Below are 18,190 nucleotides of genomic sequence, written 5' to 3'. Positions count from 1 at the left end.
AGGAAGGAGGAGAGGAAGGTAGAGGAAGGGAAGGTAGAGAGAGGAAGGTAGAGAGAGGAATAGTAGAGGAGAAGGAGAGATGGAAGTAGAGGAGAGGAAGGTGAGGAGAGGAAGGCAGGAGAGAGGAAGGTAGAGGATAAAGGTAGGAGGAGAGGAAGGTAGAGGAGAGGAAGGTAGAGGAGAGGAAGGTAGAGGAGAGGAAGGTAGAGGAGAGGAAGGTAGAGGAGAGGAAGGTAGAGGAGAGGAAGGTAGAGGAGAGGAAGGTAGAGGAGAGGAAGGTAGAGGAGAGGAAGGTAGAGGAGAGGAAGTAGAGTGAGGGAAGGTAGAGTGAGAGAAGGTAGAGGAGAGGAAGGTAGTGAGGGGTAGAGGAGGGGAAGGCAGATGAGACACAGAGGGGAGAGGAACAGAGGAGAGGAAGGTAGAGGAGAGGAAGGTAGATGGGAGAGGAAGGCAGAGTGAGAGGAAGGCAGAGGAGGAAGGTAGAGGAGAGGAAGGTAGAGGAGAGGAAGGTAGAGGAGAGGAAGGTAGAGGAGAGGAAGGTAGAGGAGGGAAGGTAGAGTGAGAGAAGGTAGAGGAGATAAAGCTGTGAGAGGAAGGTAGAGGAGAGGAACAGGAGAGGAGGGGAAGAGGAGGGAAGGCAGAGGAGAGAGGCTGGAGAGGAGAGGAAGGTAGGAGGAGAGGGAAGGCAGAGGATAACAGTAGAGGAGGGAAGGCAGATGGGAAGGTGATGAGAGGAAGCAGGAGGAGGGAAGGTGAGGAGGGGAAGGTAGAGGAGAGGAAGGAGGAGAGGAAGGTAGAGGAGAGGAAGGTAGAGGAGAGTGAAGGTAGAGGAGAGGAAGGTAGAGAGGAGAGGAAGGCAGAGGAGAGGAAGAGGAGAGTACAGAGGAGGGAAGGAAAGAGGAGGGGAAGGCAGAGGAGAGGAAGGGTAGAGGAGAGGAAGGTAGAGGAGTAATGCAGAGGAGAGGAAGGGAAGGAGAGGAAGGTAGAGGAGGGAAGAGTAGAGGAGGGGAAGGTAGGAGGAGTAAAGGTAGAGGAGAGCAAAGGTGAGAGAAGGTGTAGAGGAGAGGAAGAGGAGGAAGGTGAGAGAGGAATGTAGAGGAGAGGAAGGTAGAGGAGAGGAAGGTAGAGGAGAGGATGTAGAGGAGAGGAAGGTGAGAGGAGAGTGAAGGCAGAGGAGAGGAAGGCAGGAGGAGAGGACAGGAGGAGAGGAAGGTAGAGGAGAGGAAGGTAGAGGAGAGGAAGGTAGAGGAGAGGAAGGTAGAGAAGAGGAAGGTAGAGGAGAGGAAGGTAGAGGAGAGGAAGGTAGAGGAGAGGAAGGTAGAGTAGAGAACAGAGCAAGACGTCTCATCTCTCGCCTAGACCCATCCTGGATAGATCTGTCATTTCGTTATTTCAACATAGGAGGGATGGCACTACTGCCATAATACCATTGTCAAAATACCACACTTGATCCACTTCGAGGACAGCGTGAAACAAGCTTACGCCACAAGACGGCAGGAAAGGCAACTTCACTTCCCTGGCTGCACCCTTCAGAACATCACCCATCTTGAGATCATACATACCACGATGACCTCGAGTATAGAATCACATTCGTACAGGATAATGATGTCAACAGATAAAGTCAGTTGATCAAATGAAAATGCTGGTCACTGATGATTCCAATCATCCTGTTTCCAATTGTATGTCTCATGGAATAATAAAAATGCTTTCAAATGAGCTCGATGCAGGTACAGCTCATAGCCATTAACAGTTATAGAACTTAAACCGTAAATAGCTTGTCATCAAAGTAGGGATCCCAACTCCCACAAACCCTGTAAAAAAAAAAAAAGGAGGAGGAAGGAGGAGAGGGAAGGTAGAGAGAGGAAGGTAGAGGAGAGGAAGGCAGGGAAGAGAGGAAGGTAGAGGAGGGAAGGTAGAGGAGAGGAAGGCAGAGGAGGCATAGAGGGGAAGACAGAGGAGGGGAAGTAGAGTGAGAGGAAGGTGGAGGAGGAAGGCAGAGGAGAGGAAGGGCAGAGGAGGGGCGAGAGGAGGGAGGCAGAGGAGGGGAAGGTAGAGGAGGGGAAGGTAGAGGAGAGTGGGAAGGCAGAGGGGGAAGGTAGAGGAGTGGAAGGTAGAGGAGGGTCAGTAGAGGAGGTAAAGGCAGAGGAGGGGAAGGTGAGAGAGTAGAGTGAGAGGAAGGAAGAGGAGAGGAAGGTAGTGGAGAGGAAGGTAGAGGAGAGGAAGGCAGAGAGAGTGAAGGTAGAGAGAGAAGGTGTAGATGGAGAGGAAGGTAGATGGAGAGGCTGCAGAGAGAGGAAGGTAGAGGAGAGGAAGGTAGAGGGGAAGGTAGAGGAGTGGAAGGTAGAGGAGGGGAAGGTAGAGGAGTGGAAGGTAGAGGAGAGGAAGATAGAGAAGGAGAAGGTAGAGGAGAGGAAGGTAGAGGAGAGGAAGGTAGACCAGGGGAAGGTAGAGGAGAGGAAGGTAGAGGAGAGGAAGGTAGAGGAGAGAAAGGTAGAGGAGAGGAAGGTAGAGGAGAGGAAGGCAGAGAGGAGGAAGGTAGAGGAGAGGAATATAGAGGAGAGGAAGGTAAAGGAGAGGAAGGTAGAGAAGAGGAAGGCAGAGGAGAGGAAGGTAGAAGATAAATAGAGGAGGAGGAAGGTAGAGGATAGAAGGTAGAGGAGGGGAAGGCAGAGGAGAGGAAGGCAGAGGAGAGGAGGAGAGAGAGGAAGGTAGAGGAGGAGGGAAGGTAGAGGAGAGGAAGTGGAGGAGAGGAAGGTAGAGGGAAGGTGAGGAGGGGAAGGTAGAGGAGAGGAAGGTGAGGAGGAGGTATTGCAGATGAGGAAGATGAGGAGGAAGGTAGAGGAGAGAAGAAGAGGAGAGGAATGCAGAGGAGAGGAAGGTAGAGAGAGGACAGAGGAGAGAAAGGAAGAGGAGGGAAGGTAGAGGAGAGGGCAGAGGAGAGTGGAAGGCAGAGGAGGCTGAGAGGAGGGGAAGGTAGAGGAGAGGAAGGCAGAGGAGGAGGAAGGCAGAGGAGGTGAAGGCAGAGGCAGGAAGGTAGAGGAGGGAAGAGAGGAGAGAGGAAGGTAGAGGAGAGGAAGCAGAGGAGGCAAGGTAGAGGAGGGAAGGAGAGGAGGGGTAGAGGAGAGAAGGTAAGGAGGAAGGTAGAGGAGGTGAAGGTAGAGGAGGGGAAGGTAGAGGAGGGGAAGGTAGAGGAGAGGAAGGTAAAGGAGGGGAAGGTAAGTGAGAGGAAGGCAGGGGAGAGGAAGGCAGGGGAGAGGTAGGCAGGGAGAGGCGCAGGAGAGGCAGGCAGGAGAGGCAGGCAGGAGAGGAAGGCAGGAGAGGAAGGCAGGAGAGGAAGGTAGGGAGAGGAAGGCAGGAGAGGAAGACAGGAGAGGGGGGAGAGGAAGGCAGGGGAGGGGAATGCAGGGAGAGGAAGGCAGGGGAGAGGTAGGGCAGAGGAGGAAGAGGAGAGGAAGGCAGGGGATAAAGACAGGAGGCAGGCAGGAGAGGAAGGCAGAGAGGAAGGCAGGGGGAGAAGACAGGAGAGGAGACAGGAGGGAAGGCAGGGGAGGAAGGGTGGGAGAGAGGAAGACAGGAGGTAGCAGGGAGAGGGGCCAGCAGGAGGAAGGCAGGGGAGAAGACAGGGGAGAGGAAGACAGGGAGAGGTAGGAGGGGAGGGGAGGGGAGGTAGGCAGGGGAGAGGAAGGCAGGGGAAAGGAAGGCAGGGGAGAGGAAGACAGGGGAGAGGTAGGCAGGGGAGAGGAAGGCAGGGGAGAGGAAGGCAGGGGGGAGGAAGACAGGGGAGAGGTAGGCAGGGGAGAGGAAGGAGGGGAAAGGGAAGGCAGGGGAGGAAGGAAGACAGGGGAGAGGTAGGCAGGGGAGAGGCAGGGGCAGGGGAGAGGAAGGCAGGGGGGAGGAAGACTGGGGAGAGGTAGGCAGGGGAGAGGAAGGCAGGGGAGAGGAAGGCAGGGGAGAGGAAGACAGGGAGAGGTAGGCAGGGGAGGGAGAAGTCAGGGGAGAGGTAGGCAGGGGTGAGGAAGACAGGGGAGAGGTAGGCAGGGGAGAGGAAGGCAGGGGAGAGGAAGGCAGGGGAGAGGAAGGCAGGGGAGAGGTAGGCAGGGGAGAGGAAGGCAGGGGAGAGGAAGGCAGGGGAGAGGAAGACAGGGGAGAGGAAGGCAGGGGAGAGGAAGACAGGGGAGAGGTAGGCAGGGGAGAGGAAGACAGGGGAGAGGTAGGCAGGGGAGAGGAAGACAGGGGAGAGGAAGGCAGGGGAGAGGAAGACAGGGGAGAGGTAGGCAGGGGAGAGGAAGACAGCGGAGAGGTAGGCAGGGGAGAGGAAGACAGGGGAGAGGTAGGCAGGGGAGAGGAAGGCAGGGGAGAGGAAGACAGGGGAGAGGTAGGCAGGGGAGAGGAAGGTAGAGGAGAGGAAGGTAGAGGAAGAAACATAGACCGAGAGGTAAAGAAGCAGAAACTTACAAAGATTCCAAAATAGAAATCACTGAGATAAAGTCATGAAGAAGATAATAAAGAAATATTCACAACATGTGACTGACAGAGTTCATGTGTTCCAACACATTTTCACATCATCTTACCTGCCATATGTGCTGCTCCACTCGAAGATGTGCACACCAACAATTCTTCCTCCGTAAGTCATGCGTGCCGTAAGAGGCGACTAAAATGCCTGGAGCAAGAGGCTAGTAACCCTCTTCTGTATAAATTACCAGAGTTAAAAAGAAAAGCTTTATTTTTTCTTTTTAGGTCACCCTGCCTGGGTGGGACATGGCCGGTTTGTTGAAAACAAGGTATGATAATTGTAATTACGTAAATTTGTATAACTGTACTTATGTGTACCTGGAGTTTACCTGGACAGGATTTCGGGGGTCAACGCCCCCACGGCTCGGTCAGAGACCTAAATAAACCTACTCATCCTTATGCTGTTGCACTGCCGTCAAAGCGATGGATACGGATTGCACAGTAAGTTAGCCGCTTCGGTAGCAAGAGCTAATCATTCAGTCCGTCGCTGACTGAACAATCTGACTGATTCACTTCGCGACCGGTTGAGAGTCATTGTTAGGTTGATGCTGTGAACTCACCGTAACTACAGTTCATTTATTCAGGTATTTATCCCCATATAATGTCCCTTCCATATTGATGTATTGTAATGTGTGGCGAGTCTGTAAAATACTGGACAAGATAATAACCCTGAACTGCTATCTCCTCCCTTGGTACCTATTTACATTTTCATGATTTTATTTAACACTCGGGTGGTGACAGCAACACTAAGGTGAAATGACCCACGTAACTACGTGGTGTTATATCAGTGTGTTTGGTAGCTGCGAGTGATAAACCTGTAAGGGTAGTCAGGGATAATCAGTAACAATGGTGAGTTGCAGTGTCTGCAACTGCGGTTTTAATCACACACTTTTATCACTTAGTATTTTGTTCTGGATAAGGGAACTACGTAATGCTGAAGGAAGCGACTACTCTTAATTAGGAGAGAGTGAGAGACAGAGAGAGAGAGACAGAGACAGACAGACACAGACAGAGACAGTGATAGACACAGAGGAAAATAAAGGATTACTTGAACTTAACACCAAAAACATAACAAGTATCAGTATTGTTTACCTCATGATTTACAGCGGCGAGGAAACAACAAAATTGTTTACCAAAACATGATAGTTCTGAGTGGGCTGGCCAGCCACCTTCACTTTCTTCTTATTTATCTTTGCTCCGGCCAGTGACATGTTAATGGCTTCTACTTTCAGCCTTGAAGAGGGTGTTTATTTATTCTCGAAAGAACAAAAGATTCGTTCTCGAGGAATTAATTCTGAGGACAGTTGATGGTATTCCATCTTTAGATTTTTGTGAAGCGTATATGAATGAAAAAAATATTTTTTTTTTTAAAGTTACCTCTTGATAAGAGAAAGGTTGAGCTCTAGCTCTGCCTCTCATCTTAAAATTCGTCAGAATTAAAGTAGGTCTGCCATGCATAGTTTTATACTCTTATAGGGAGTTCCATTCCCCATTTTTTACATTCCATTTCAATTCTTTATCATAACATCTGAAATTTGTTTGCAACTCAACAGATAATTATAGATATAAATCTAGAGATGCCCCTTGTTACGCAAACAGACGGTCGGGCAGACAGGCAGTGAGACAGACAGACAGACAGACAGACAGACAGACAGACAAACAGACAGATCTCTTCACTGGATGCATCACAAAGGTTAACTTTTAATAGCTGTTGAAGTGGACGAAACAAAGGGAAATAAAGATGATATGAAGATACAAATGTCGCTCGATTTTCCCGCTTTGCATGTTGTGTGTGTGTGTGTGTGTGTGTGTGTGTGTGTGTGTGTGTGTGTGTGTGTGTGTGTGTGTGTGTGTGTGTGTGTGTGTGTGTGTGTGTGTGTGTGTGTGTGTGTGTGTGTGTGTGTGTGTGTGTGTGTGTGTGTGTGTGTGTGTGTGTGTGTTGTGTGTGTTGTGTGTGTTGTGTGTGTTGTGTTGTGTGTGTGTACTCACCTATTTGTACTCACCTATTTGTGGTTGCAGGGGTCGATTCCTAGCTCCTGGCCCCGCCTCTTCACCGGTTGCTACTAGGCCCTCTCTCTCCCCGCTCCATGAGCTTTATCAAACCTCGTCTTAAAACTGTGTATGGTTCCTGCCTCCACTACGTCATTTTCTAGGCTATTCCACTGCCTTACAACTCTATGACTGAAGAAATACTTCCTACTATCTCTCTGACTCATTTGTGTCTTCAACTTCCAATTGTGGCCTCTTGTTTCTGTGTCCCCTCCCTGGAACATCCTGTCCTTGTCCACCTTGTCTATTCCACGCAGTATTTTATATGTCGTTATCATGTCTCCCCTGACCCTCCTGTCCTCCAGTGTCGTCAGGCCGATTTCCCTTAATCTTTCTTCATAGGACATTCCCCTTAGCTCTGGAACTAACCTTGTTGCAAACCTTTGTACTTTCTCTAGTTTCTTGACGTGCTTTATCAAGTGCGGGTTCCAAACAGGTGCTGCATACTCCAGTATGGGCCTGACATACACGGTGTACAGTGTCTTGAATGATTCCTTACTAAGGTATCGGAATGCTGTTCTCAGGTTTGCCAGGCGCCCATATGCTGCAGCAGTTATCTGATTGATGTGTGCTTCCGGAGACATGCTCGGTGTTATACTCACCCCAAGATCTTTCTCCTTGAGTGAGGTTTGCAGTCTTTGGCCACCTAGCCTATACTCTGTCTGTGGTCTTCTGTGCCCTTCCCCTATCTTCATGACTTTGCATTTGGCAGGATTAAATTCGAGAAGTCATTTGCTGGACCAGGTGTCCAGTCTGTCCAGGTCTCTTTGAAGTCCTGCCTGGTCCTCATCAGATTTAATTCTCCTCATTAACTTCACATCATCTGCAAACAGGGACACTTCTGAGTCTAACCCTTCCGTCATGTCGTTCACATATACCAAAAATAGCACTGGTCCTAGGACCGACCCCTGTGGGACCCCGCTCGTCACAGGTGCCCACTGTGATACATCATTACGTACCATGACTCGTTGTTGCCTCCCTGTCAGGTATTCTCTGATCCATTGCAGTGCCCTTCCTGTTATATGCGCCTGATGCTCTAGCTTCTGCACTAATCTCTTGTGAGGAACTGTGTCAAAGGCCTTCTTGCAGTCCAAGAAGATGCAATCAACCCACCCCTATCTCTCTTGTCTTACTTCTGTTATTTTATCATAAAACTCCAGAAGGTTTGTGACACAGGATTTGCCTTCCGTGAATCCGTACTGGTTGGCATTTATACTCCTGTTCTGCTCCAGGTGCTCCACCACTCTCCTCCTGATGATCTCCATAATTTTGCATACTATACACGTCAGTGACACAGGTCTATAGTTTAGTGCCTCTTTTCTGTCTCCTTTTTTGAAAATGGGAACTACATTTGCCGTCTTCCATACCTCAGGTAGTTGCCCAGTTTCCAGGGATGTGTTGAAGATTGTGGTAAGTGGTACGCACAACATATCTGCTCCCTCTCTAAGGACCCACGGAGAGATGTTGTCCGGTCCCATTGCCTTTGAGGTATCGATGTCCCTTAGCAGTTTCTTCACCTCCTCCTCATCTGTATGTATGTCGTCCAACACTTGTTGGTGTATTCCTTGTTGGTGTCCCCATCTGGTCTGTCCCCCCAGAGTCCTTCCTGTCTCTACTGTAAATACTTCCTTAAATCTCGTGTTGAGCTCCTCACATACCTCTTGATCGTTTCTTGTGAGTTCTCCACCTTCTTTCCTCAGCCTTATCACCTGGTCCTTGACTGTTGTCTTCCTCCTAATGTGGCTATACAGCAGTTTCGGGTCAGATTTGACTTTCGATGCTATGTCGTTTTCATACTGTCGCTGGGCCTCCCTCCTTATCTGCGCATACTCGTTTCTGGCTCTTCTACTAATCTCCTTGTTTTCCTGGGTCCTATGCCTCCTGTACCTTTTCCATTCTCTGTTGCACTTAGTTTTTGCCTCCCTACACCTTCGGGTAAACCAAGGACTCGTTTTGGTCTTCCTATTATTTCTGTTTCCCTTGGGAACAAAACTTTCCTCTGCCTCCTTGCACTTTGTTGCCACATATTCCATCATCTCGTTTACTGATTTTCCTACCATTTCTCTGTCCCACTGAACCTCCTGCAGGAAGTTTCTCATACCTGTGTAGTCCCCCCTTTTATAGTTTGGCCTGTCCCCTTCAGTTCCTGTTACTTTCTCCACTTGTAACTCTACTATATAGTCAAAACTCAGAACCACATGATCGCTAGCTCCAAGGGGCCTCTCGTAAGTGATGTCCTCAATGTCTGAACTGCTCAGGGTGAACACAAGATCCAGTCTTGCTGGCTCATCCTCCCCTCTCTCTCTGGTTGTGTCCCTGACATGTTGATGCATGAGGTTTTCAAGTACCACATCCATCATCTTGGCTCTCCATGTTTCGGGACCCCCATGTGGCTCCAGGTTTTCCCAGTCGATCTCCCTGTGGTTGAAATCGCCCATTACCAGTAACTTTGCTCTGCTCGAGTGAGCTCTTCTTGCCACCTCAGCCTGTGTGTGTGTGTGTGTGTGTGTGTGTGTGTGTGTGTGTGTGTGTGTGTGTGTGTGTGTGTGTGTGTGTGTGTGTGTGTGTGTGTGTGTGTGTGTGTGTGTGTGTGTATGTGTGTGTGTGTGTGTATATGTGTGTGTGTGTGTATATGTGTGTGTGTGTATATGTGTGTGTGTGTGTGTGTGTGTGTGTGTGTGTGTGTGTGTGTGTGTGTGTGTGTGTGTACTCACCTAATTGTACTCACCTAATTGTGGTTGCAGGGGTCGAGACTCAGCTCCTGGCCCCGCCTCTTCACTGATCGCTACTGGATCCTCTCTCTCTCTGCTTCCTGAGCTTTGTCATACCTCTTCTTAAAACTATGTATGGTTCCTGCCTCCACTACTTCACTTGCTAGGCTATTCCACTTGCTGACAACTCTATGACTGAAGAAATACTTCCTAACGTCCCTGTGACTCGTCTGAGTCTTCAGCTTCCAGTTGTGACCCCTTGTCCCTGTGTCCCCTCTCTGGAACATCCTATCTCTGTCCACCTTGTCTATTCCCCGCAGTATCTTGTATGTCGTTATCATGTCTCCCCTGACCCTTCTGTCCTCCAGTGTCGTCAGTCCGATTTCCCTTAACCTTTCCTCGTACGACATTCCCTTGAGCTCTGGGACTAGCCTTGTTGCAAACCTTTGTACTTTCTCTAACTTCTTGACGTGCTTGACCAGGTGTGGGTTCCAGACTGGTGCTGCATACTCCAGTATGGGCCTAACATACACAGTGTACAGTGTCTTGAACGATTCCTTATTGAGGTATCGGAACGCTATTCTCAGGTTTGCCAGGCGCCCGTATGCTGCAGCGGTTATTTGGTTGATGTGTGCCTCCGGTGATGTACTCGGTGTTATGGTCACCCCAAGGTCTTTCTCCCTGAGTGAGGTCTGTAGTCTTTGTCCACCTAGCCTATATTCTGTCTGCGGTCTTCTTTGCCCCTCCCCAATCTTCATGACTTTGCATTTGGCTGGATTGAATTCGAGGAGCCAGTTACTGGACCACATGTCCAGCCTCTCCAGGTCTCTTTGCAGTCCTGCCTCATCCTCGTCCGATTTAATTCTTCTCATCAACTTCACGTCATCTGCGAACAGGGACACTTCAGAGTCTATTCCTTCCATCATGTCGTTCACATATATCAAAAATAGCACTGGTCCTAGAACTGACCCCTGTGGGACCCCGCTCGTAACAGGCGCCCACTGTGATACCTCTTCACGTACCATGACTCGTTGCTGCCTCCCTGTCAGGTATTCCCTTATCCATTGCAGTGCCCTTCCTTTTATGTGTGCCTGATCCTCCAGCTTCTGCACTAATCTCTTGTGGGGAACTGTGTCAAAGGCCTTCCTGCAGTCTAGGAAAACGCAATCTACCCAACCCTCTCTCGTGTCTTACTTCTGTTACCTTGTCATAAAACTCCAGGAGGTTTGTGATACAAGATTTGCCTTCCATGAACCCATGCTGGTTTTCATTTATAATCTTGTTCCTTTCCAGGTGTTCGACCACTCCTCCTGATAATGTTCTCCATGACTTTGCACACAATACATGTCAGAGACACAGGTCTGTAGTTTAGTGCCTCGTTTCTGTTTCCTTTCTTAAATATGGGGACTACATTAGCTGTCTTCCATTTCTCAGGTAGTTGCCCAGTTTCAAGGGATGTGTTGAAGATTGTGGTTAGAGGCACACACAGCATCTCTGCTCCTTCTCTAAGGACCCATGGGGAGATGTTGTCCGGTCCCATCGCCTTTGAGGTGTCAAGGTCACTTAAGAGCTTCTTCACCTCCTCCTCAGTTGTGTGTGTGTGTGTGTGTGTGTGTGTGTGTGTGTGTGTGTGTAAGAAAGACAAGAGGTTGTTACATCTGCAAAGTTTAAAGAAGCGAAGCTGTAGCGATGCTAGAAAGTTTGTCTACTTAGAAGTGCTTAAACCAGTGAAATCTGCGAAAAGGTGGAGAGTGATGTAACCACAGGCAAACGTATTTGCGATAGTCACCACTGAATAGGTGCCTACGACCTCTAAATAGGTGGCTACGACCCCTTAATAGGTGGCTACGACCCCTACCATGGTACTACTGTAAGACTGGTGAAAAGTAAATGTATAGCATGTATTAATTATACTGCGCTTATGTCAATGTTGGGTAATGAAAATTCTCACCTGTCTCTGGAGGAAATGCAAAACTACGCCCTCAGAATTAGTCTTGGCCGTTCCTAGTATCAGCGAGATACTTGGTATTATAACGCTGAGAAAGAAACCAGCCGCTGTTACCATAAATGTCTAGATGTGAACACAAAGGCATACTGGAGAACAGAAAAAAATGTACGATGAAATGTAATGGTATTAAATTAACTCACATGAACTCTTATCAGTGAAAACAAGAGGAGCATGTCACGGTCCATGATGTGACATGTGCTCCCCATGAAGGTTATCAGCTATATCTTTTCAATCTCTTGCTCGAGGAGAAATTTCTTATACTACTGACAAGGCTTCAGTTCTAATCATTTTCTCCGATAAGAATTTGGGGACTAGTGTCTTTTTTTTTTTTTTTTTTGTTAGGCCATAAGAGGTACGGCAAGAATGGAGATGGGAAAAACTGCGATGGAATAGAGCAGTGAGAAAGATAGTGGGTAGACAGGTAGAGAGAGTTAAGAAAGGGTAAATGGTTAGATCACCTTGGGTGAGATTTATGGGAGTAGTTAAGTAAGTTTATTGAGGTATACACAAATACAGTTACATAGAATTATCATACATAGCAGCATATGTGTAGAGAACCTGGGATAACCCAAAAAAGTCAGACAGAGTGACTTAGTTCTTGTCATGGAGTTTCGTATCCGGGGGTCTAGACTGAAAATTTAATTCTTTACCATCCTCAGGGCACCGCTGACCTTGACTCCTTGATTATTACTGATTCTCTGTCAACACTGACAGAGAAACTCTTTTTCGAAGCCAAGTATAACAGATCAGTGAGACATGAAGTAATGTACAATTCTTATGGATTCTATCTCACGCTGAATTATTTCTACGTAATAAAGGTGGCCAGTTTAGGAAGAAAAAGTATTCAGGAAAAAAAATCTTGGTCTGTCTTTTTTTAGACATAATAACTAACGTCATGATAGGGGTAAGTGAAAGCAATAGTAATGTAGCAGGTCATTAACTTACTATAATATGAATTATGATTATTTAAGGTTCGTCAGCAAACAGGACAAGTGTTTCCTGACGCGGGTCTTAGATTATGACCCGCTCCTGGAGCTTTCGGTCACCTGACCGAGGCCTTCCGCTGGCTTACCGGTCCACCCCTTTAAAAATTTTGTTTTTAATTATTCTTTTGATAACAGGAACCTAAAGAAATACACTTACTGAGCAATTTGCAATGTAAACAGAATGATGGATGTTGTAGTTGTCAAGTTCAGATTGAACACACACACACACACACACACACACACACACACACACACACACACACACACACACACACACACACACACACACACACACACACGCACATACACACACGCACACACACATACACAGGCTGGACGCGTGGTCCAGCAACTGCCTCCTAGAATTTAACCCGGCCAAATGCAAAGTCATGAAGATCGGGGAAGGGCAAAGAAGACCGCAGACAGAGTATAGGCTAGGCGCCCAAAGACTGCAAACCTCACTCAGGAGAAAGGTCTGGGGGTGAGTATAACACCGAGCACGTCGCCGGAAGCCCACATTAACCAAATAATTGCTGCGGCACATGGGCGCTTGGCAAACCTGAGAATAGCGTTCCGATACCTCAGTACGTCAGGCCCATACTGGAGTAGGTCAGGCCCATACTGGAGTATGCAGCACCAGTTTGGAACCCACACCTGATCAAGCACGTCAAGAAATTAGAGAAAGTGCAAAGGTTTGCAACAAGGCTAGTTCCAGAGCTAAGGGGAATATCCTATGAAGAAAGGTTAAGGGAAATCGGTCTGACGACACTGGAGGACAGGAGGGAGGTCAGGGGCGACGTGATAACGACATACAAAATACTGCGTGGAATAGATAAGGTGGACAAAGACAGGATGTTCCAGAGATAGAACACAGAAACAAGGGATCACAATTGGAAGCTGAAGACTCAGATGAGCCAAAGGGATGCTAAGAAATATTTCTTCAGCTACAGAGTTGTTAGGAAGTGGAATAGTCTGGCAAGTGATGTAGTGGAGGCAGGAACCATACATAGTTTTAAGACGAGGTATGATAAACCTCATGGAGCAGGGAGAGGGAGGACCTAGTAGCACTTAGTGAAGAGGCTCGACCCCTGCAAACACAATAAGGTGAGTACAACTGAGTACACACACATCAACAAAATACAAAGAATACAGTTACCCCTCAAAGTTACTTTCTCTATCTCTATAACAACACAACAAGATATATATCTTGTTTTGTTGTGGGACGGTGGAGTTAGTGAAAGATACAGCCATATTAAGATATCTAAGATTTAATGGAACCGATGAGCCTACTAGCCTGCAGTTTACTAGTTAACTTCTTAGTTTTAGATCAGACGGAACGAGTTTTTGTCGAAGACTTCTTGATACAACTTCATGAAGGTTAGGTTAGGTAAGATTCGTCAGGAAACAGGACAAGTGTTTCCTGATTCGGGTCTTAGACACCTGATGACCCTCCACTGGAGGAGCTTTTGACCGTCTGACCGAGGCCTTTTGCTGGCTTACCCCTCCCCACCCAGCTACTGCATATCTTCACTCCAAGTGAAGAGAACATTGGAAAAGAACATTGATCAGCTCATGAAATAACATTGAACTTCAGTGATACCCTGATACCTGAATTTTTATTTTTTTGTAACAATAGATATTTGTTTGTTGTCTTAATGATTACAGTGTAAGTCTTACATCATATGGGATATACAAGTAGCAGATAGATAGATAGATAGATAGATAGATAGAGAGAGAGAGAGAGAGAGAGAGAGAGAGAGAGAGAGAGAGAGAGAGAGAGAGAGAGAGAGAGAGAGAGAGAGAGAGAGAGAGAGAGAGAGAGAGAGAGATAGAGAGAGAGAGACTGCGAAGTCTTTCAAGCGAATTTCAGAGATTTATGTGAAACACACGTTGGGAAAAGGGAAACAAAGCCACGTAGACGACGAGGGAGAGAGAGGGAGGAATGGGGAAAGAGGGAGGGAGGGAGGGAGGGAGGGAGAGAAGCAGGGAAGAAAAGAGGGAGGGAGGAAAGGAGGGACAGAAAGAGGAAAGGAAGGATGAACGGAGGAGGGGGAGGGAGGAAGGGAGGGAATGAGGCATAAAGAGGTATATAAATAGATAGATAGATAGATAGATAGATATATAGATATAAATATATAGATATATATAGTTAGTCGAGTCGAGATATACAGTTTCCTTTCAATTATTGTTCGCTCACTTTCCTCTCTCTCTCTCTCTCTCTCTCTCTCTCTCTCTCTCTCTCTCTCTCTCTCTCTCTCTCTCTCTCTCTCTCCCTTTGTTCTCCAGCCTGCCTCCCTCACAAGTCCTACACCTCTCACCCTTCCTTCTGCTCCTCGTTCTACGCCTCGTTACCTTCTCCCTCACCACCCTTTCTTCCTCCTCCTCCTCCTCCTCCCCTCTTTTTCTCTCTCCTCACTCCTTTTCCTCCCTCCTCCCCTCCCTAATATCTATCTCCTCTTCATTCGTTACTCATATCTCTTTTTTTCCTCCCTCCTCTTACTCCCTGCCTCTTCTTTCTTCATCCTTCTCTTAACTCTTACGTCTGTCTTCTCTCTTCTTCAACTTCGGAGAACAACTTCTCTTCCTAAAGCACAAATTCAGATACGTTTTGCTTTTTATACATACACAATAGCAAGCAAATATAAACTATTTTACAATCTAAGAGATATTTCCAATCTCAGCTCATTTAAAAGTTTTCCCTAACATCGTGAAGCTGCTACAAGAACGTACTACCTCGAGGCAGGTTTGCACATCGCGTAGAAGCACATTTCTTCCAGTAACTAATATACATTTTTCAACGACTGGAAATATCACGAATACATTGTTAATCAAGATGTTTATACACCAGGCAGTCTCATTCTCCCTCGTTACCAGACGTTTATTAACGCAACTACATGCAGCGTGTAAATCAGAACGTCTTTACGTTTATTAAATACGTTTATTAAATATATATATATATATATATATATATATATATATATATATATATATATATATATATATATATATATATATATATTATATATATATATATATATATATATATATATATATATATATATATATATATATATATATATATATATATATATATATATATATATATATATATATATATATATATATATATATATATATATATATATATATACATACATATATATATATATATCCAGTCTGCTATCTGCTATACGGAGACCAGTACTGAGCCGCAGAATCTAAGTAAATCTTTATTTAAAGGGAGTGTGTGTGATTTCCAACTACCCCCCCCCCGTCTTCCTCCTGACCTGACCTGAACTTTTACGTTATTTAGTTAACGGGCGTTAATTAAATGGAACTGTTGGGTAATTAAGATTATAGAGAAATCTAACTTAAGCTAACCTAACCTAATTTAACCTAAACTGCCCAACCCTAAGCGACCATAACCTAACTCAAGAAGTCGTAATGACACGATTGCAAATAAACCATACCCCCGGCCGGGATTGAACCCGCGGTCATAGAGTCTCAAAACTCCAGCCCGTCGCGTTAGCCACTAGACCAGCTAGCCACAATAAGATTCATCCAACTAGGTATATTTCTACACCATAGGAAAGTTAGCACAGGCACCTCTGTGACTGGACTCTGTGACTGTGGGCTGGAGTTTTGAGACTCTATGACCGCGGGTTCAATCCCGGCCGGGGGTATGGTTTATTTGCAATCGTGTCATTACGATTTCTTGAGTCATGTTGACGGCAGTGAAGGGACTTGAGCTAGAGTTCGTCACGGCCACGCTAGCTGGAGATTCGTCTGTAAAAACTTGCATTTGTGGTCACAGAGGTGCCTATGCTAACCTTCCTATGGTGTAGAAATATACCTAGTTGGATGAATCTTATTGTGGCTAGCTGGTCTAGTGGCTAACGCGACGGGCTGGAGTTTTGAGACTCTATGACCGCGGGTTCAACCCGGCCGGGGGTATGGTCTACCATAACCTAACCTGATCTGACTTGACCCGACGTAAGTTAATCTTAAGTTAACCTGACCTAAACAATCTCCTCTAAGACTGTGTGTATGTGTGTGTGTGTGTGTGTGTGTGTGTGTGTGTGTGTGTGTGTGTGTGTGTGTGTGTGTGTGTGTGTGTGTGTGTGTGTGTGTGTGTGTGTATGTGTGTGTATGTGTGTGTGTGTGTATAAGTGTGTGTGTGTGTGAATAAAAACTGAGATAGGTAGAAAGAGGATCTGTCTCCCCTTCTTATGCAGCATCGTAACACTTAGGCAAAATGTAACCTAATTTAGCCTTAATGGCAGCCCGAGATAAAGTTGCCATTTAGATGGCAATTTGCTATGAATTAGTGACTATTAGGACGCGAGCTATCGTGGACACCAGTGTGTAGTAGGGGGAAGGGAGGGGAGAGAGAGAGAGAGAGAGAGAGAGAGAGAGAGAGAGACAGACAGACTAACAACTGCAAAATCCTTATGTACAAAATGAGAGAGCCAGAGAAAGAGAGAGAGAGAGAGTAACAGCCCGAGATAAGAGTTTTGGGCTGGCGTCACTCTGCTGCCAGACGTGCATATAAACACAAGGCAAATTAAGATTACAAAGTCATTTGACCATTGGTGTCGGTGGAAGGCACCACCGGCCTCCCTACACATGCTCTCACACTACACCAGACATACGATTATACCTCCATTTCCGAACACCTCTCCATAACCTCTCCCAAGTGAATGTACTAGTGGCTTCCTCAAGACTATATACATTGAGAGGTGTATATAGTCTGGAGTATACCTAGAGAGGATTTCAGGGGGGTCAGCGCCCCCACGGCCCAGCCTGTGACCAGGCCTCGTGGTGGATACAAATGAAAAAAGGTAATTAAAAGGCGGGCTATTAATATCTTGTTGACACTGTGGATTTATATTGGAGAAAATTAGATTCGGCAAGAGTATTGGGAATTACTAGTTTGGCAATAGAGTTGTAAATAAGTGGAACTCCCAGGTAACGTCATTGCAGCAAGAACTTTGGAAAGGTACACGGACGGGTGTTAAGCGGACCTGCCTAGCATGGGCCAGTAGGCCTGTTTCTCGCCTATTATTATTCCAAATGCTAGACAGAGACATCAGGGTACTTTCTCAGGCTAACTTATCAACTTTGTCATAAAGAAATAATTCAGTGTGTGAGGAATCAACAAAAATTGTACATTAATTCTCTTTTCTCTGATTTTCTAGTGTCTGTACTTGGCTTCTCCAATAAGCATATAGTCAGTAATTAGGCAACTCAAATTCCATTATCAGTATCAGTAGCAGATTCAAGTTCAGCGCAGACGCAGAGTTAAATCCTAGACCTAACTCAGCATGATTATCTAGTTATCTAGCCAGGTGACAACAAGTGTAGATGCAACCCTGCCAGTAAACTCCTGCTTAGATCCACCAGCGTATATATTTTTGATATGTTATTACTAACAGTTAAGCGAGAAATTTCTTCTTGAGCCTTTGCAAGTAATTTAAGGAAGAGATTACTAGTGATGAGATTCTTGGGAGGGTCTTCCAGGTATGTGATATTAAATGAATCCAGTTTTCATGGAGGGGCGAAACGCTCTTGTGGTCTACAGCGATACACTTCGTGCAGGTTATAAAACTTAATACAGTTGCATGTTCTCGCAAACCATTGAGATCTGTGTATTTACTTTAGTAAGATTTGTAGTGTCTGGTTCATTTCTTAACATTCTAATACTAAGTACATTGTTAATCTCAGTTTTCCTATATTAGTTTTAGTACAGTCAAGAATAATTCCAACGGCTTAGTTTTGCATTAGGTCCGGGGGTCGGAGAAAATATTCCTTAGAAAATATTAACATGGGCGCATCATAATCAATTAAGGGCCTAACATAGGCTATGTACATCATTCTCACTATTCTCACATAGCACCATAGTTGGGTTGTAGCCAGCAACAGCT

This window comes from Cherax quadricarinatus, chromosome 10 (assembly GCF_038502225.1).
Source record: "Cherax quadricarinatus isolate ZL_2023a chromosome 10, ASM3850222v1, whole genome shotgun sequence".
NCBI lineage: Eukaryota > Metazoa > Arthropoda > Malacostraca > Decapoda > Parastacidae > Cherax > Cherax quadricarinatus.
This window is presented reverse-complemented; position numbering follows the sequence as displayed.